At 41.3% G+C, this 21,562-nt stretch overlaps 1 protein-coding gene across 2 annotated transcripts in view; it reads right to left on the bottom strand.

Moving 5' to 3' along the window:
• ASAP1 (ArfGAP with SH3 domain, ankyrin repeat and PH domain 1) overlaps positions 1-18,239 on the bottom strand; it is a 150,909-nt gene extending 132,670 nt beyond the window's left edge. The window contains exon 1 of one of the 2 annotated variants that reach the window (XM_061447716.1): positions 17,634-18,239. The gene's annotated coding sequence lies outside the window, so the exon portion shown is untranslated. The remainder of the gene's footprint in view (positions 1-17,633) is intronic. The other variant, XM_061447717.1, reaches the window with a different exon arrangement.
• Positions 18,240-21,562: the final 3,323 nt, after the last annotated feature.

Raw genomic sequence — 21,562 nt, 5'->3', positions numbered from 1 at the left:
AAGATGAGGTGGTAAAGCAAGGAGACTGGGACAATCACATGAGATGGAGACGTGGACCAGGCAGGCTGGTAGAAAGGGAGACAGAACTAGGACCCACAGGGGTGACACTGGGACCAAAAAGAGGGGTGAAGGCAGTCGGGCAGTGCGAGGGAGGCTGCCACCAGATCACACCCTTTGCTTAGCCAGTCTGCCTATTTCCATTTGAGTGTGCCATTTGATTCCATAAGGAAAAGCACATCTCCTCCATGACTCTTTTTTTTTTTTAAATCTTCTGTGTAAGAGAAGTCTTGTTACTTCTCTTGACCTATTTCCCCAGAGACTGCTGTAGTTTGTTTATGGATTTTGTCCTGCTTGTTTTATGTTTCCAAATATGTCATGTGGGCCTGGAGGTTTGCCAACCCTTAACATTTAAAATAACATAGAGTAATCCCTGTCTCCAAGACACATGGGATTCAATAAAACATTGCAACATAGAAGGTTTTGGATGGGATGTTACTGTATCTCTTTTCCCTTACTGAGCCTTTAGGGTACTTTCAAGTATGTTGTGGAGAGCTCTTTTGCCATTACCAGGGCTTAACCAGCAGATGCAGACTTTTACATACTGGCTGGAAGGTATCTGAAATTCTACCAGCTTGGCAGCATGGGGGAAGAAATGGTTATGGGCTTTGTCCATAAGGAAGAGGTGTGTCCTTTGATATGAAGGTAAGGGTGTAAGAGGAGAATTATCTACTTTGAACCAAGAATATTATGCTTGAATATTATGTTACCTGCAGGAAGAAGGTGTTAGAAGATCTGGTCATTGCACTGTTTTTTTGTGGACTGGGAAAGACCTCCACCAGCAGACAACCAAATACCACTCTCTTATAGCAAAACCACAGCCACTGGCATCCTGGATCTGACTCAAACCACAATGACATGTCTGCTTGTTGTTTAACTTTACAGCACATCTGTTCCTTTTAATGGTATTATCCATCTCCTTGGGCAAAACAGTCACCTTCATCATCATAGGTGTATGCGTTCAAGTCAAAGCAAAAAGACAAGAATCTATAATGGCTCATTGCTTTCTAAATGAAATGCTGAGCTCAGTGCACAAGTAACTATGATTTACATTAAATTACGTTTTGACTTGATGGTAATTTATTTTTCATAATTCCAGAAAGTCACAGAATCTCCTTACTTCTGCTATAATAAGCCACTGAATGTTACTTAGTCATTTGCTGTATACAGCAAAGGAGTTACCAGCATTTGTGCTTACATCTCAGTGGTTCAGGATGATTATGTTCCCTTTTTAGGTCTCCTACACTGGGCCTCTCAGTACTACAGCAACTAAAAAATAAAATGAAATATGAAAGAAATGCAGAAAAATATTTATAAAGAAATCAAGTTGGTTGAAGTTAGCAGGACTGAAGTTAACAACACTGAGAAGGAAACATGTAGATTTCCTAGAGAGAAGAAAGGTAGCCCTGTGAGGAATATGCCTATGTGAGTTCAACTCCCTGACTTGGTGAATTTGGAGAAGTTATTAGGGCACCATTCAGATGGCAGGTTCCTCAGGCCTCATGCCCATGTGAGTGTTTTGTCCGGGTAAAATTCTTTTGACGATAAATACAGCTTTTATGAAACTCTCAACCAAGGACAGTAATAGAATTCAGGCTGTGTGAAGATGGCATCTTGACTCTCTTTCACACACACACAGTCCCCCCAGAAAAACCTGAAAGAAAAACAGTACTTCCCAACTGTCCAGGGCAATGTGAGGGCAACACTATCAGATTTATGTAGAGTCCTTATATATGACAGTATGTGAGTTGGAGCAGGGAGTGAAAAGGAGATGTAAATCCCAGAATAGATAGAGGACAATCAAAACCTAGAAATATGATTGCTTTTTAGCTAGGGACACCTGCACCCAAAGAGAGAAAGACTAGTTGAAGCTTAAGTAAGGTCTAACTGAGAAGAGGGTGACATTAATGACAGCTGGGGGGCAATTCAATAAAATACAATGCGTACATACAGTACAATAATGCAGTAGCAGATTCTATTAGTCCTCAGATGAGGAAAGCATTTGTTGTTGTGCCTGATTATAAATATGTGCAATCATATCAAATTTTACAATCTTAAGTGCTTGAATAATCCTAGCTCTTAACTAGTAAGTATAATAAGTTGAATTCCTATATTTTTAAGCTTTTAGAACTCATTAAATAGTGTGGAAAGCCTATTTAGAGGGAATATAAAAATTGTCAATATATTAAATAACAGTCAAGAAGAAAATCCCATGCAGAGATTTTTCAGATGAGGGGAAAAGATCAGGAAATATTTTCATACTCTTTAATTCCCTGCATTTGATATTGCTTAAACTCTATGATTTCATGCATAAGTCATTTCATTACCTATTTTGGTTTGTTTTGTAGGATTATTTTTTCTTTTTTCATAATAGAATACACAACCTGAACAGCAACAATATACATATCTAATTTGCATGTCTAATGAAGATTTCAGGACAAACATTGAACAGCCAGTTTCCATCTATGCCTGAGCTGGAGTTAACCTAACCCGAAAACCTCAGACAACCAAAAGTTAATATTGTTTCTACAGTCCTTGATGTAACAATAATAGTAGTTGTACACCACCATGATGAAAATCAACTCCCTTTATGTCCAAACAATAGCATGAATCACAGAATTCTGACCTTGATACACAAATGCGATCATGTAGTAATTACAGCTCTTGCGCTTTCTGTATAAACAGACTACTTCATCTGGAAATGCTGTAGGGTACTGCTTCATTCTGCAACTGACAACTAATGACTGAGCAGAAAGCTTTTATATCCCCAGAAGTTTTAAAATAAAGCAGGTAGAAAAAAAATCTTATTTCCTGCAAATATACTCTGTTGAAAAGCATACCTTATAAATGTAAAGATTGTCTTCAAAATCACGTTTTGCAAGGCTATTCAATCTGTTTTCAGGGCAAAATACAGAATTAAATTATTTAGTCCATGTGATAACTGGCATGTTCTTGAACAACTGTGAGATTAAGGAAAATGTCTTTCATTTCATGCCAAAATCTGCTTGTTCTGTTTGTGTCTATGTTGGTATCATCCAAACAGGATGTGACAAACATACACTCTTTGGCTTCACTCTAATCCACAATTTGGATAACATTGTTAGGATGTGGTCTAACAAACTTCAGTGAAGCAAATCCGAGGATATTTGTCTGTGGACAAGTCACTTCAGACTTGATTTTAGTATGTCCTAAGCAAAAGAATCTCTGGTCTGACCTTGTGCATCAGCTGTTTGTGCTTCCATAAAAATACACAATCGAAATACTGACATGCCTATAGGCACGATGTGAATCCTGAAAGGAGTAATGGAAAAGTCATCTCTGAATTGTACTAACTCAGCATAGAGCCCAGGAGTGACCCTGAAGAGCTGACTGACATCCTCTTGATGATGCGTCCCTATTTATAATGGTTCCTGAGAAATGTCAAGTGCTCAATGTTTAATCTATTAAATAATTACAGCGATGACTTTAGATAACTCTTAATCAAAATTCTGTTTGGTGCCAGAAGTTCTACCAAAGATTCTGAGTATTACATCAACAGTATTTGAAATTAAATGTGTTTTCCTTAATTCCGTCCTGACTAGCATGAATTGCATATCTTTCCTGTGATTCTTTATGAATAGTGCCTGGAATTTGCCATTGCGGTGTTTTACACTGGATTGATGTCAGGCTGAGAAGGATATCAATCCTCGGGTCATTCCACTGAACTTTTAAATATATTGGCAAAGTATGAGCTTTAATGCATTCATCTTGAAATACCCACATGTTTCGATATGTACAGAAGATCAACTTAAAAATTCAGATAGTTTCTTGAACAGTATCCTTAGAAATAATAATTAGTTAAAAAAAAAATCTAGTTTTAGGACATGGCATTGCTCTTAGAATGGAAATTAGTTCCCCACCCTCAGCTGATATGTTCATCATATGATTATATAATTATCATAGTAGGATACATGGACTGTGCAAGTGCTATAGAATAGTTGCACTTGACAGCTTAGATGTGGCTTAGGAATTCATGCTGCAAAACACAATAACTCTAAGACTCAACACTTTTATAATATATCACCACTGTACAATGGTACAACATATTGCTATAGAGGACCTGAGGGCTTTAGTGTACTTGTTTAGTAATTTTCTGCTGTCTCATTCAAAGGTGAATTTTCCTTAAGATTCAGATATATGACAAAGAGATTTGTGTAAGTGTTTAGACTGAAGGACTCTCCAGTCTTTGAAGCCTGTCTTTTGTTATTTGTCTAAGGGCTTCAGGATGATGGTATTGTGAGTTAAATCTCCTTGTATCTACTTAGGAATGACCTTTTCATCACTTCCAACTATATCCATCATCTGTTTCTTGGGCTCAGGGAAGAATTTTCATTTTGTGGCAGCAGCAGCTAATCAGAGTGTCTGCTGCTCAGCCTCTGACCTCTGCAGAGCTTTCGCTGATCTCGTCAAGGGTATTCTAGGGTATTTTTTTATACTTAATGACAAGGCTGCCATCCACAGTCCAAGACTTTTTGTTACTTACAATCCACTTCTGAAGACTATGAGGGGCTAATAACACATAAGAGTGCTTCACACCTTCTCTGTATGGTTAGTAATTATTTACTCAGTATGTAGTCTACAGCAAAATAGCCTGTACATATATAATTTGTGTAGATTATATATACATATATAGGAATATAGATAACAGATTAATATTATCTGAACGTGGCATCAAGTCCTAGTGGCATCAAGTGGCTCAATAGCCACTAATTGTGGGCTGAATTCAATATCAGCCATTTGCTGGATGTGTATTTAAGAAAGAGTCATTATAAAAAATAGGAACTAAACCTGGTATAGTTTGATCAGCTTGTCTCTGTACGAAAAGTCTGGTGCATCTGAGCTCCCCATGTCCTTTCTACAGCAGCTTTTCTACCCTGTTGACAGCTCTCAAGTCAAGCAGCACAGCTTCTGCTTCTAGCCCTCATTGATTAGTCAGGCACTAATAAAGTCTTGCATTGTCCTTGTGTCTGAACATCTCACAGAAGTTAATGTTTGATATATATTTGTAGGATGGCTGTATATCCTTGTGATCAAAGGCTGGCTCTGTACTTGAGACCCCAGACTGAAGATGAGCACATCAGGCTCCGGTCTGTGGCAGAAGCAATGGACTGATGTGCTCACCTTCAGTCTGATGTCTCAAGTACAGAGCCAGTCTTTGATCGCAAGGATGACTCTACAGTGTCTTCTGCCAACCCCTCTTGTCTTGGTACTGTGCTGCCCTTCACAGCGGTGTGTTTTTCATGCCTTCCTCTTTAACATGCGCCAAGCAGTGCCACTCTCCTACTTAGAAGCCCTGTGAAAATGTCACATATTTTGGCTGATATAATACTGCTACCTATCCTGTCCTTCAGCTGAGTGCAGAACTATCAAAGCATCTCTGCAGAATCACCGCTAATACAAGGCTTATAGAAACAGGAATACAAAGATGTCCCAAATATTCTCTTCTTTTGTCCTTCGTGTTGGTATCTACCCCTACAGTGAGTCATGCCCAGATCTATGAGCATGCTCTTTGAAATCTATGTGGTATCTACATAGAAAAATGAGACTAACTCAAAGTAAGTGACAGAACAGGGCCTTTAAAACTTGATACAACATATCAATGTAAATGGGATTCTTTGCATCCACTTTAGTGTGCTCTGACTCAACTTTTAGGATGCAAAAGTGGGATGTATCTGGCAAAGTGTCTTTGCCTGGTCTGTTCACTCCAGGCTCCCTTTATCTTTACTGATGACTCAGTCAATACAGACAGCTGAAACTAGGTTGTAGCTCACCTGATCCTACAGAAGTAGATATTTAAAATAGAGGTACTAAAGTTGATGTCTACAAAGGCCAGGTGATTCACAGCCTAAACTGCCTCTTCTACTGGCTAAAAGAGAGAGAGCAGGGTGCTGAGCCCAGAGGTGACACCTACCCAAAGATGCTGCATGCCCTAAGTGCATTGCAGCATGGTCTTACTTCTACCTGAACCGTACCATAGGCAGATACGAGACTGTCCCTCTAATTCTACATTCAAGAAGAGGTGCAAGGAGCAAGAAAATTAATATTTAAAAAGAACCCCAATCTTTTAAAATAAATCCCAAACCCCAAAACCCCCAAAACCCCCAAAACCCCAAACCTATTGGTGCACTAATGTGGGTGCTGACATGATTTCCAATGGCAACCTAATGAGAGCTTGTAATGATCTTTAGTTTTTCTTGGATAGAAGAAGTTACATCAGGAAAATACAATACAATCCTATGTTGTAATATAAGTTTTATATTTCTACCAAAAGAAGAATGATGCAGCAGAAAAGTAACCTCCTTTTTTTCAGTTTCATTTGTATCAGTTTCCTGACAAAGCTTATGTGACTGTCTTCCTTGGTGAATTTATACCAAGACAGAAGCAATCATAGAATCTTAGAATCATAGAATGGTTTGGGTTGGAAAGGACCTTAAGAGCATCTATTTTCAATCCCCTCTGCCATGGGCAGGGGTACCTCACACTAGACCATGACTCCCAAGGCTCTGTCCAACCTGGCCTTAAACACTGCTAGGGATGGAGCATTTACTGCTTCTTTGGGCATCTAACCATACAGTTTTCAAGAAGGTGGGAAAGCATTGAGACTGAGTGTCTGCAGGCACTGATGGTACTTAAAAATACCGAATAACTGACACACTACACTCTTTTAAATACCTCCTATTAATTAATAAATCACTTCATGAATTAATTTTAGCAGTACATTAATGAGTTAAACTGGCTAATGAGTTTCTAACATCAGGTGACAGTGAGATGACTATTTTGGGTGCACTCAGATGTGATTGGCTCATGTTGTAGAAAGTAGAGATGCGCATGGTGGGAATCTTGATGTTTCTTCTGCCCTTCTGCAGCTGTGGAGCAGAGCTGCCTGCTCAGTGAGTGCTTGCCAAGTAGCAGTGTTAAAAAAAAAATAAGAGGAAAAAAAAAAGAGAAAGACAACTATTTCAAGGGGCAATTATCGAAATGAGCTGTAGAAACCTGGGATGACTAAGCCCCAATGTCTGGGGAATTTGTTCTGAGCACTTTGATGAATTTTAAACTGGTGTTGCATTCTGGGTTTTAATAACGTAGCCAGGCTCTTCTTCTGGCTCTAGGCATCTGCTGTTTAGTCCATTTTTTACAAAAGCCTGAGGAAACTGAGTTACTAGGACAAAGTCACTAAATCCAGTGCTGCAGAGCTGCCAGGTGCCTGAGAGCAGGCAAGAAGGCAGATGTGTGTGTGCTCCCTTCACATTGTGCCTACAAAGGTGAGCTTTTTAATCTGTCATATTATTGATCTCTTTCACTTTCAGTTCAGCAAATAAAATTAATTAAAGGGGGAAAGAGTTTTGGTATCTCTAGCACAATCAGTGGTAACAGTCAGTGGTAACTTATGCAGCTTTGGTTTCCTTCCTCTGAGATGTTAATGAACCAAGTCTGGATCTTAACAAAACAAGAGACATCTCTGATTAGAAAAAAACCCAACAGGATATGCCAATCCCTGTCACTGGTTTACAGTTTTAAGTTTCTTCAACACTAGAAGTGCAAACTTTTTTCTGCTTAAGGTCAGAATCCCAAGGAAATCTGGCCCTGGAACACCAAGCTGAGTGTGCCTTATTTTGGGTTATATTTTAAAAGCTTTTTTTTTTTTTTAAAAAAAATATTTTCTTGCTCCTGGCACCTCTTCTTGAATGTAGAATTAGAGGGACAGTCTTGTATCTGCTATGGTATGGTTCAGGTAGAAGTAAGACCATGCTGCAATGCACTTAAGGCACTCAGCATCTTTGGACTCGGCGCCCTGCTCTCTTTCTTTTAACCAGTAGAAGAGTCAGTTTAGGCTGTGAATCACCTGGCCTTTGTAGACATTGACTTTAGTATCTCTATTTTAAACACCTACTTCTATAGGATCAGGTGAGCGACAACCTAATTTCAGCTGTCTGTATTGACTGTCATCAGTAAAGATAAAGGAAGCCTGGTGTGAACAGTCAACACCAAGCCTTTGGCTGCCTTAGTCCCCTGGGATAATTCAAAAGCTGGAGTCAGCTGCCCATATGTCTTTTTAACCAACATCTGGAAGGCTGGACACTTACAAGTGGGTTCACAGAAGGCACACAAGAAGGAGGCACCTAAGCCACCTAACAAGGAACAGGATAGATTCAACTGGGCTTTGATCACAGCCTTCAAGGGCTCAGGGATATCTGTCTCCGCAGCAGACCTGTAATCACAAATGTGTCTCTGGAGATGGGAACTGAAATCAGCCCTTCATATCTTGTAAAAATGTGATGCCTCCTGTAACATCTGTGCAGTTATTGGCATTGTGGGAAGGCTCCATGCTCAATTCCCTCTTCTGCCTGAGTGAGACCAGGATTTCCAGCCAGTGCCTGTCCTCTCCTGCAGGCCCCTAAGACCACTCTGCAAGGCCTAGAAAATGTTAGTAGTTGCAAAACAATCACGTTAAATCTTCCTTTGTGAAAAACAAAACCAAAACCATAGAGAGCTGTGAATCTAACTCAGATTTTTTTCCAGGGAACATCTGATGCAGTTTAATTCAGTAAGTCCCATTCCAGTCATTAATCTCCAGCCAAATTTTGTTTTCTATTTTATTGCGCATTATGATTTACTGCACAGCTCTCTGTTCATTCTTACTTAGAGAAGCAGTTGCTCAGATCCTCTTTCTCTTGATCTCCTGATCAGGAAAATACTGTGCAGATGGGAACAGAAGTAAGACTATTATTCCTGAGAGAACTCTTCCCCAATTAAAATACTGTCTGTGAGGGAAATTATGGTCTTGCAAATAGGTTCTGCTTCTAAGAAAGACAACATTAACAGCACAAATGAGGCCAGGTTTCCTTACCTCAGGTCTACTGTTTGCTGCAAAATACAGTGGCTGACACAATTACTATTGCACAAATATCCTGGGAGGGCTTAAAAATGTTGAAATCTCACATATGTATCTTTCATCCTTAGAAGAACCTGGTTTGCCCAGTGCATTCCAGAATGAGCCTATTTCCTTATTGGGAAACAAATATCTTGTTTGTTTTTGTCATGGAAAGGAAAAGACAAAGCAGAAACATACTTTCTTGTGATAACTACTGTCGAAACCAGAGGGTGTTGCCAGTGTTCACTTGCTGCCTGGTCACTGCGGTCCTTCCTCCTCCATTGTATCTCTAGGAACCAGAGCAAAACCCTGCAGTTTGCAACTGGAGTAGGAGCTGGATGAGACTGCTCAGTTCTGGTGTTTGTGACCACCACTTTCCTGCTAAACTAATATACATTGCAGATGGCTGGAAGTGTTAAGGAGTGAAAGCCCTAACCTACCCTTTCTGGGGATCTGGGTTTCTTTCCCGTCTACGTTCACATTCTGGAGTGTCTCTGAGACACAAATTGATTTGTCTTCAACAGTCTGACCCAGCTGATGATTTCTATTTAGAAAGGGCCTTGAATTACAAAACCAAATGTTCTGCAGCTCAGAACTCAGTTACATTGTCCTGCACTGGGAAACTCAAGAGGAAGCGCTGAACTCATGTCTACCAAAACCCTATTTAATGGACTGAAATAACTGACCTCACTTTCAAAATGACATTGAATAATTTATCCAGGACTTTGTTATGAACTAAGAGTCTGAATTTTAGGAAGCTAGATTTTGAAAATCACTGATTTAAGCTTTTATTTAAGCTTTTATTTAAGCTTTAGCAAACAAGGTCCTTGCCTGGTATTGCTTGTCTAAGCAAAATGTTGCCACTGTAGTAGCAGCCAGCAGTACTATGAAAGCAATTCCGACGTCAGGATATTATTATCCCCAGGAAACGCTTTCTGCATTAACATGGTGGTTTAATGGCCTGTAATATTGCAAGAAGTTATTTCTTCCAAGGAGAGAGAATTTAAGTACTACAATAAATAACAACAGGTGTCTTTCACCTAACTGTTACTGCTTTGAAAGCCACGCTGGTACGTACAGGTCTGCATGAACACCAAGAGAAACTGGGAATCCTGAAGCCCCACACATGCAGCCTGAAGGGCAAATGCCCATGGAAGCTTTTCCCCAGGTTGTGGTGAGCACAGCACTTCTGTGGAAATTGTCTTCTTGCCCCACAGTAGTTGTGGCTTTCTGCTTGGGGAGGAGATAGTCAGAGGTTACAGAGCTGCTTTCTTCCAGCCTTCTGCCTGGTTTTACAAAATGTGTAGGAGGACTTGTGACTTCTGTTCCTCCATCTGTCTTGGTTGAGGGGCCTTCAAAGTCTTGGGGGGACACATGCATGCACAGTGCAATTGCCTCAGCCTCACTCGTAGAGACCAGGCTGCAAATATGATAGAATCATAGAATGGTTTGGGTTGGAAAGGACCTTAAGGTCCAGTTTCAGGAAAGGAACCAGTTTCAGGAAAGGACCAGTTTCAACCCCTCTGCCATGGGCTGGGACACCTTCCATTAGACCGGGTTGTTCAAAGCCCCATCTAGCCTGGCCTTGAACACTGTCAGGGATTGAGCATTCACAACTTCCTTGAGCAGCCTGTTTCAGTGCCTCCCAATAAAGAATTTCTTCCTTATATTCAACCTAAACCTCCCTATTATATGTTATATATGTTACTTAAACTCCACTTGAATGATCTAAATTCCCATGATAGAAATTCTTTTTTTTCTCCCAGGGTGTAAATCGCAACATGAATAAGATTTCCTGCAGTGATAAGATGTCCATCAGCATCCAGCACCATGAAAAAGTGTTGTCTAAGACTGCTTGTTTTCCTTAGAGTCAGGGTAAAACTGGTCTCAGTGGTTGGGGTCATGTTTCCTCTGTGCCTGATCTGTCTAATGGTGCAAATATATAGTAGGAGTTTATTTTTAAGTCTAACTCTCTTGCTCAAGTTGTAGCGATCAGAGGACTTTTGCTTATGCCGATATGACTCACAGGACATAGGCCTGTTGCAGCCTTGAGAAGGAGTGGCTTAGGCCTACTGGCTATTAAGTAAATGAAACAATCTTAAAATGGGCAGAATTAGTGCTAGAAATGACCCTTTGCAGGAAGGTTTCTGGCTGAAGAGGAACCTTACAGCCAGACTGTTTTCTGTACTTGAAGGTGTAGGAATTTTTGATATACTGTGTGCATATATGTATAACATATATCCCACCCTATAGGGGGGGACTGCATAATTACTGAGCTTCCTAGGAACTCTGTGAAGAAGAACATAAATCTCAACAGTCAAGAGATCTCTGTAATTCAGACCAGGTGTCAGGTAGGCTCCAGCAAAACAGGAGCAAAACATGACTTACAATCACCTTTTTATCCTTGTTCCTGCTGCTACTGGCACCCTTTAAGTTTAATATTCTCAATGGTAAGGAAATGTCTTTCAACTGAGCCAAATCCCATTTGTCTGTCTAAGCGCTGAGAACAGATACCAACTGTAGATCATCTTGGGTCAAAAGTAGATTTTTAACCCCGTCCTGGACAACACGTGAACACAATAACTCCTCCTCAGCCACAACATCATAAACATATAGAAAATAAAAATTATAAAGTTTAAGTGACCTGGGAGAGCTGGGATTCTGGCTAAGAACTGTCTTACCATTGATTAAATCTGGAGTCAGATTGTGATATTAATTTAGGACAAGTGTAAGATCAGAATTATACCCTGCTGGTTGATAGTAATTTAAAAGCTCTACATTTGATGTAAAATTATGATACCCATTAGTTTTAATAAAATATCTTCAGAAATTATTCTACCAATGTAGAGCTCCTCTCTGTTCATGAATATAGATAACTACTGTGTTGTAGGGATTTCTGATCCTAAAAAGCTTTGCTAAATACTCGGATACTAATTATGAACTGGAATAAAAGGACACCTGCAGAAATAATTATTCAAGGATATGAAACTACAATCTGCCTCTGATCTGATGGATGAAGCCAGTATCCTATACCAGCACAAAATGCTGTCTTATGCATTCAATGACAAATATACCATTAGGTAAATGATTACATCAGTAATTAATTTGGGCAACTAGTGAAATGCTTGGATTTGAATGCAGAAGGATAGTAGGTATATAGTTTCACACTAAATTCTATAAAATAAATGTTAGAGTTCTATGATGCTGGTAGAGATCTTATTTACCCACAAATAAATCTGCAATATTTCCACAACATTCAGTTTATAGCACTACTATAAATCACATAAGAGACTAGGATTGGACCGTCACAATCAGTAATGATTTAATAGCTGTAAATTCAGGACAAAATTCCTTCCATGAATTTGTCCACCCATTATTGTTTACCAATTTGTTGCACCCATATAAGGTTTTTTTTTTTTTAAATGGATGCTTAAAATAATGCTTATTAGTTAAAGCAGAAAAAAGCCTGAAAATCCATGTTGCAAATATCTGCAGGACAAGTTCATCCTAGGAATGAGATCTGGCTCAGAAAATTCTCCAGGTGAGATCCTGGAACACTGGGGCCGTAATCTGGGGTAATACTGTTACATGTCCTCCCTGTTCAACTCTTGCATCCTACACATGTCAGCCGCTACTGGAGACAGGATCCTGAAGTGTTGGCTCAGATGGTTTTATGTTCTTACACAGAACCATATTATTATGCTAAGGGCTTGGAGTTATGCTGAATCTAGATACCATAAGGCTTGTCTCAGTGCCTTGAATCATCCTGCTGCCTCTCTGGCTGGCAGTTCTGGCCAGAATAAAATCACTTTTGGCCAACTGCTATAAAAAGGGCATGCAGCTGTGCCAGCTTTGGCAGGAGGCATCTCCCTCTCCTTGCCCCAGCAGTTTTGAGGAGCACATCAAAACATGTGCCTGTATTTCCCATGTACATGCTTCCTTCTGGTTACTGCACAGATGAACAAGAAGAAACGGGGAGCCAGCCACACTTCTGCAGTGACTTGCCTGCAGTCACATTATAATTTAGTGCCAAAAGGTGAAATATCAGGGCTGTTGTTCAGCCACTGACTAAAAATTGATTTCTTTAGTCCCCAGAATGGAGAATAGATATGGAGAAATGCATGTGGCTACAGGACCACAGGGCACAGTTTGGTTTCTAACTGCAATCCTACCCCATCCTTGTGCCACAAGGCCACAGCTCCAGCCACTGTAACAGAGATAAGACTTGGTAATGCCTTATTTACCCTTTCTCCAGAGCAGGCTGAATTTCCAACCTTCAGGCCACACTCCAGAAGTCATTGGCTTTCCTAGAACAGGGGCTATTTTAGTGATTGTACAGATATGGTATTTTTACCTGCTGAATTACAAAAGAGGCTTGCAGCAGGGTGAAGAAAATTAATTGCACTATTTTATTTGTGTAATGAACACTTAAGAGCATGTCTGTGGCCAAGGAAAGGTTCTCCTAATCATAGACTGAGAATACACTGGGAATGGATGGAAATTAAAAGCTCATGACCTTTGGGAGCCACAACCCACTTGCAGAATGTCTCACAGGCATCTCGTCCCATGGGGAAATGTTGCAATGTTCAGTTTTAGTGGTTTCCTTAAGCCCAAAATTCGTTAAAACTGGATGTTAGTATAGCCCCATGTCTCTGTGATAACAAGCGCTGTGGCACCATGTGGTCTTGGTATCTTTACTCCCACAAGCACAGCTGCACATGGGCTTCCTCCAGCCTTTCCTCCCTGCCCAACAGATTCAGGTTTGAAGGATGGAAGAGCTTGAATGGGGCATTTTACCACCCTGAGGAGGGTTTCTCCTTGCTGGCCCTCTGGAGCCTGGTCTCCAGCCCCATGCTGCCTGTCACCACATCCTTTGGGGATCACCCAGTGGTCTCACACACGCTCAGCTTCGTAGTAAAGCTTCTCCAATTTGTTTGTTATTATTACTTAAGCTTTATTTGTGAAAGCTGTGTGCTGAAATGCCCTCCCCTTCATCACCACCCCTTTTCTCTCTGTTTTGTTTCTTGCCCTGACACACCAGATAAAGACACAAAACAGGAGGTGGGGAACATCTGGCCCCGGCTGCAGAGCATTGGCAAGAAGAGAAACTCCTAGAGATAAAGCAAGGGGGTTTTTCCCTCTTCACAGGACCTTGCTGTGGGATGTTCAGTGCTTCCGCTCTCCCTAACACAATTACAGTCTGCAAATGTTTAAAGGCAGTTTCTTTTGAGTTAGCCACATGCTTCAAATTGTTATGTGGTTAACCGCGGAGAACAAACCCCCACACAAATACCTATGGATCAACTTGCTCGAGCCAGGGTGGTAGCGGTGGAGGTGGAAGGGGAGGGGGGAAGCTTCCTCTTTTTGCTTGTGATGAGAAGAAAATAGAGTTTTCTTTTGACTTTTCCAGGGGCCGCCACACTGCTGTGCGTGCTGGTTGGTGCCATTCGCACATTTGTTCACGTTTACTGCTGATGAAAGGAGCCTTGTTCGACAGCCGTGGCCATGCACACCACAGGCCACGTCCTTTGCTGGTGTAAATCTAGCTCGTTCCATGAATGGGAAGCGAAAACACGACCTCCTCTCCATGGCTGCCGTGCAAATGCTGAGCTAGAGGAAGACTTCTGCTCTTTGACATTGCCCTATCCCATGTCCCTTAACTCTTATAAAAGAGGAATACTTTTCTGCTGACTCACAGAGACAGATGGATTTTGTTAATTCCAGCCGAGATAGAGGAGAACACACGAAAAGCATCGCTGCCTCTGGGGGGCCAAATTTAAGATTCATCTTAAGTTTATTTTCATTTATAAAATGGTGGATTAAAGACTCTACAAGGTGGCTTGAAGAGTCGTGAAGGAAGAGTTGCAATCCAAATGTGATCTGCTTTCCTTAGGTATGAAACCAAATTGCATTCTTTGCTTTTTGAGGAAAACGGTGTGAAATGGAGGGTCTAAAAGCTTTGGATGTGGGGAAAAGTTTCAGAGAAAGTGGCTCAGTTCCTCTGGTCCATTTATCATCTGAGCAGAGAAACATCACTCTGTGTGTGAAGTTAGCCCTGCAGGACTCTATACCTGTCAAAATTGTTTATCCATACTTGCCAACAACAGCAAGGAAGGCAGGAGGACTGACAGTCATGATGGTGAATGAGTTGGACACATGGAGCAAGGGCGCATGAGTTGAACCTCCTTACTGGTGCAGAAAGGGAAAAAGAGGGAGGGAAACAATAAAGCTTGAAGTCTCTAATCTGGAAGAGTTTAATGATGCAGCTGGTTACAAAGAAAATGACCTTTTGCAGAACTTCTTCATGGGCAGCTGGGTAGATAGGTCTTAGTGGCCAGTTAGACCTCACACTGGTGAAGGTTCAGAAGTAAATGTCAGCAGAAACATCTGCTAGGGGATACCGGCACATTAACATTATTGTCCATGGTTAGCTGAGTTGGGAATATTGCACTTAAATAATTCAAAACTAATGTCATAATCACTTATTAATGAACTATTTAGTGCTTGGTATAGCTATATGAAGAGGGATGAAAAATTCCCACAGTCTAAATGAAGCAGAACTTTAATCCTATGTGAGAGCCATAAGGAGAAAAAAAGAAAAAGTGTGGGGGGGGATGGAACACAGGGGGGACGACACACAAAAGGGGGAGGGAAGGGAATTCAGGTTTATAAAAAGAAACATGTACACAATGAGTTGAAGGTTGTGCTTCTGCGCTTCCTGGTCTGGGTGTGAGCAGAAGAGGAAATACTAAAATACCACCACAAAAACTATTCCCACAGAATTTCCAACTTGACTGAAACCAGAAAGTTCTGCTTGTCCTGTAAAGAAGGGGGAGGAAGCCCCACAACTGACCCAGTCTCAAGCATCCTGCTCATTGGAAAGCCAACATAATTCCTAAAACCAGGAGGTTTAGATAAATGTAGAGAAGTCTTTATGTTTCCACTGAGTCCTCATTTGTACTCTGTATCTTCTGCAGTTCACTGATCCTTGGTGACATTTCATCTTTTCTGCCAGCTTTGAGAAGAGCACATTTCTGCTATAGCCAGATTAGTCTCATCCATGACCACAGACCACCAAATTGCATGTTAAATGCAAGATAGGACACCATGGTCCACTCTAATTTGGGTGAGGGCCTCCTTGTTCTCCCTGCCAACCCCCTACAATGAAAGTAAACACTTACATACACAGCAAGAACTGACATCTCAATGCATAAAATGCCTTCAGCTTCAGCATTTCCTTATGTTAATAATTAAAGTTGGATCTCTGCAGGCTTGCAGGCAGAGAAAACATGAGTTTGGTGTGGCTGGTCTCACAAAAGCCTTCCACCAATACCAAAGAAAACCTTGAAGAGCAGCAGGATCGCATTCAGAAGTTTGTGCGGAAAGCCTGCACACCAGGCAATTAGTTTAAAACTTCAGATTTGGAAGCTCTGCAAAGAATTTGGAAAACAAATCTTTCCCTTTACTGGTATAAAATGGGAGTGTATTCTGTCCTGCTAAACCCCAAGAATTTAAATGTTAAAGTCTCTTGACTGACATGCAGTATTAAACACAAGAATTCAGGACATATGCAATAGTCTAAGGAAAATAAGGGCTGAAGTAAAATTACTGTGGAAAGCTGGTTTTCCTGTAGATGTTTCCTAACATCTAAACAATTTCTGAATCAATCTTTTTGCCTTCAAATTAAAGAATTGAATCCCTGGAGCAGCTCCAAGGAGTAGTTTAGGAATGTTCAGCACAACCACAGCCTCCAGCTATGGGACAGAACAAAAGTTGCAACAGTGATGATGCTTTATCTGCCACATCTTACTCCATCAACACTTCCATGGGTGCCAGCAGTGAAATTTGCTTTAAGGAGTTCTGAAAAGAAGACTTTTTCTGTTTCAAATGCTGAGTCACTGACTGAGACTGGTCAACTTGTTGCATTTGTGACCGTGGTTTAACTAAACCCACCTCAGACTAACAATGCCATCATGGACTCTCGCATCCAAAGGTGAATCTAAAACCTTAGCTGAGCCTCACGTCTGGATGCAGCTCTCCAGTTTATTCAGAGCAGCAGAGCACTCAGCACTTTCCCTCCAACAGAAAGCCCCTTTCTGGCCTCCCGGAACACTGCTGCATGAAATACGTTGTCACTCCTACTGCAAACTTATTTAAGAGACAATAAGAGAAATAGTTGGCACGTAGATTCTTCTTAAAACTTAAATCTAGATCAACAATAAAACATAAAAGGCCAAGGAAACATGCAAAGGCACTTACAAAACTAATTTTTCTTTTAAGTTTTGCTGAGATCGAGACATTGCAGTTTGCTCAGTGTGGGCCCCATTCTGCAAGTCTTATATTACATGAGCCCTTTTTAAAGTCACTGAGGTTGCTTATGTGAGTAAAAGTTACTTATATGAGTAAGGACTTGCAAAATGTGGCCTTATACATTTTGCTACACTAATGTTTACCTAGAGGTTATATGGGCTGTAGAGCAGCGTGTTTTTAGGAATTAAAAGTGGACTTTAGCTGTTTTCTTTGGAAAAAGTTCTAACTTCTGCATCACCCATCTGCTTTTTGCAGTCTGCTCAGCAGCCACATTGAATGGACGTGCTCAGCCTTTGTTCCTGTTTCAGAGCTGCTCATTAACAACCACACTCAGCCCCAACACACTGTAACTCACCAGGACGCGTGCAGTCTGAATTCCCATTCCAGTCTTGGTCCTCAAACCTAAGGCCATTATTCCATCTCAGACTAAAACATATTCTCCCATGGGCAGCTGAGAAAAGAGCATGTTTCTTCAGGTTTTCTTGCCACAAAAAGAGAAAACAAAGTGAAATAAAATAAGAATAATAAAAAAGGAAATCCAATGGACGGCGATTCCCAGAGTTCTGGAGTCTAAGAGTGTTGATCTGCATCCATAAATGTCCTGACCGGTGAGGAGACACAGGCACTACAACTGGAAAGAGAGCAGGAAGGAAAACCTACCATGTGAGCAAAGCTAAAAAAAAAAGAAGGGGGAGAAAAAAGGGGAGAGAGAGAAAAGGTTTGCTCAGTGGACAGCACTTGGGCTGATAGCAGGGATTTCAGGAAATCCAAACACTCAGACAGGAAATCTGAACACTGGATAAACATGCCATAATCTCCACAGATACAGTTAACGTGCTGCGTCTCCTGTTAACCCTTAGCCTGCCCATGGCTGAGGCTGAAATCAGATCTGCAACGCCTAGAAACACAAGCTGCCCGGGGGGCTCCAGCGTCTGAGCAGCAGCCTGTGTTCCACCCTGCCTGCTCTTCCCTTGCTGCTCCTGCAGGGATATTTCCCTCCTTTACTTCTACATAGAAGGTGATGCTTTAATTAAAAAGGGTATGATTTTCCTCCTCTGAGAAGGAGATGATACTGCACCCAGAGCCCTGCAACAGCGGGGCAACCTGCCTGAACTCCTGTGTGTCACCAACCCTGGGTACATGGTAGTCCTGAATTAGTTTTACTTGGTTTTCCCCCTCTTGTTTTGCTGTAACACAAGATTTATATAGCTGTCTGTAGGACACTTACATGGTTCTAGTGATGATTTACTCCAGGGCTGGTTCAGCAGGGGTTGGGGGGCACCTTAGAAATTAGAGGGGGAGACTTCTTAAAGGAACAGGGGAGTTTGGAAACTCCCTTTATACCCTTTTGCCAAGGAACTGATGATCAAATTCTGTGGTCCCTAGTAAGATTAAGATGAAGTTTGTATAGTTAGTTGTTTCCAGAAGATAAACTTTGCTTTTTGTGTCTTAATTCCCCATTATTAAAAACACCAGTTAACATTTTATAATTGATTTCTTCTATATGATCTACCTTGGTTAAACTATTCATGGAAACTCTTAGCTAGCTACAATAGCAAGAAGAAGCAAAAGTATTTTATAGAGCTGACCTCTTGCTCCCACAGATGTAATTAATACAGTGAGGTTTACCTAAGAGTTGTCCAATTTAAATCCATAGGACTACAAGCACACACACAATTAAGCCCTTGCATGTCTGCAGGATGGGGACTTCACAGTGTGTTCTGTAGGAGGACAGTTTCAGGCTTCACGGCTTTTCAGAGGTTATTGACTCCTAAGGCAAGGGCCTGCTTCCAAACCCAATGTTGTTCTCTTCAAATTGACTTTTTGGGACAGTCCTGCCTAAAGCATGTTGGAAATAAAATGCTATGTCTTTAGATTTTCTGATTCTCCTAGGACTTCATAGCAATAAAAAAATGCTGAAAATTAGTAGCTTGAATTTCACTTGGCCACTTGCTGGTGGAAGTGATTAGACACAGAGGTAATATCCACCAACTGGTGTCTTTGCTTAAGGCACTGGCAAATTAGCTCATCTGAAATAGCTTTCATGTAAGTGCCACATGCAATATTAACCTATATCATCACATTAAGGTACCCACTAGGAACAAAGTAGGAGCACTATAGGAAAAGGCTTCCTTCAGCACTTTCTACTACTTAAGGTGTGTTTCTGCATATTGTTTCAAAGACAGAAGCTCTGGCAAACCAACATTGTGTAGCGCATTCCCTGGAAGTGGCCAGGCTTGGAAACCATGCCTGGTCCAATGAGACAGGTTGTGTTGGCCAAGCAACACCATGGGGAGCCTGGCAGCAGAGCTGGGGAGGGAGACAGGGATTCTGGGGCATCCCTGCCTCAGGAAATCTCCTCTGGTCTCCAGACCAGTTCTGAGTCAGGAAACACAGAATCATAGAACAGTTTGGGTTGGAAAAGACCTTTATATCATAGAATCATTGAATAGTTAGGGTTGAAAAGGACCTTAAGATAGAATCATAGAATAGTTATGGTTGGAAAGGACTTTAAGATCATCAAGTTCCAACCCCACTGCCATGCCCAGGGAACCTCACACTAAACCATGACACCCAAGGCTCTGTCCAACCTGGCCTTGAACACCACCGGGGATGGAGCATTCACAGCTTCCCTGGGCAACCCAGTCCAGTGCCTCACCACCTTTACAGTAAAGAACTTCCTCCTTAGATCCAATCTAAACTTCCCCTGTTTAAGTTTTAACCCGTTACCCCTTGTCCTATCACTACAGTCCTAATGAAGAGTCCCTCCCCAGCATCCCCATAGCCCCCCTTCAGATACTGGAAGGCTGCTATGAGGTCTCCACACAGCCTTCTCTTCTCCAGGCTGAACAGCCCCAACTTTCTCAGCCTATCTTCATACAGGAGGTGCTCCAGTCCCCTGATCATCTTCGTGGCCCTCCTCTGGACTTGTTCCAACAGTTCCATGTCCTTTTTATGTTGAGGACACCAGAACTGCACACAATACTCCAAGTGAGGTCTCACGAGAACAAAGTAGAGGGGCAGGATAACCTAATATCACTACTCACTAGTCACTACTCACTTAATATCATTTAGGTCCACCCCTTGCCATGGGCAGGGACGCATCTCACTAGACCAGGTTGTTCACATCCACATCCAACGTAGCCTTGAACACTCTCTCAGGCTGGATCCTCACATTCCCAGTCATTCTTTTGCTGTGCTTTCAGGATGCATAAGGCTGGTGATGGAGGTTGGTTCTTATGAGCGTGGCCAGGGCACTGATGACAGCATCTGTGCAAATAGCTGGTAGAACAAAGGCTTGGCTTTAGAGGCATGAAGTCATTCGCCTTGCCTAGCATGTGCTACATGAAACAAGTACCAAATGGTTGTTTGATGATGTCAGGAGGGAACTGGTGGAAAAACAAGAAAAAAATAAAACATGTCAGCGTTGGACTTTTTTTCCCCTTTTTGTTCCATGTGCTTTGCCAATGAGCTATTTCAGTTACTTGCTTTTTTTCCATAGAAGTTCTTCTGTTGTCACAGTTCTTTTCACCTTCCTTTTTCTTGTATTTTCACCTTAGTGCCACTCTTTCCAGTAGCAAAAGGAAAGCAAAAATAGAGGAAAAGCCTTTGCTTTTCAGTATAACTGGGAAAAAAAGAGAAAATACTCATAAACCCTCAAAATATACATTTTGAAATAGAAACACCTTTTGAGAGACTTTTCATTTGAAAACATTCGAGGAGCTGTAGGAAAAAAAAGGAGCTGGGGGACGCGGGATATAATTTATTACTACTAACATCTGCTGTAAATCAGTTAGAGGTAGGCAAACATTCCCTGCCAGGGCACAGTTAGGTCAAGGTGAGAGGGGATAAAGCAATAATTAAAAAGGCCAGCGTCCTCCAGCTACCTTCAGTGGGCTGTAAGCAGAAGAGCAAGTGCCTGCTGCAAATAGGGTTTGTTCCTAGAAAAATTCAAAAGAGAAGGAAAAAATCATTGGTATATTCAGTGGAAAACTGTCAGTTTATGAAACAACTCCAACAATTTCCATACAGAACCACAACAAGCGTTGTACATTTCTGGTTTCCTAGTCAAAAATAAGTTGAAAAAAGGTTGTGTGAAAATGTTCATTTGATGAGAAGTTGCTGCTGAAAAGCTCTACAGAAAGGTGTTAATGTCAGTCTTCGTAAAAGATGAGAACAGGGGCAGCATAGCAGGTAGAATAACAAAGCTGGCAGGAAAACACCATACAGAAATATTTCAGCAGAAATGGGGTAGAGAGACAACTTCAAACCCGGGCCAGAAGA

This window comes from Pezoporus flaviventris, unplaced genomic scaffold (assembly GCF_033815535.1).
Source record: "Pezoporus flaviventris isolate CSIRO_AGI_PZ_B2104156 unplaced genomic scaffold, CSIRO_AGI_Pfla_v1 ptg000007l, whole genome shotgun sequence".
Taxonomy (NCBI): Eukaryota; Metazoa; Chordata; class Aves; order Psittaciformes; family Psittacidae; genus Pezoporus; species Pezoporus flaviventris.
This window is presented reverse-complemented; position numbering and strand designations above follow the sequence as displayed.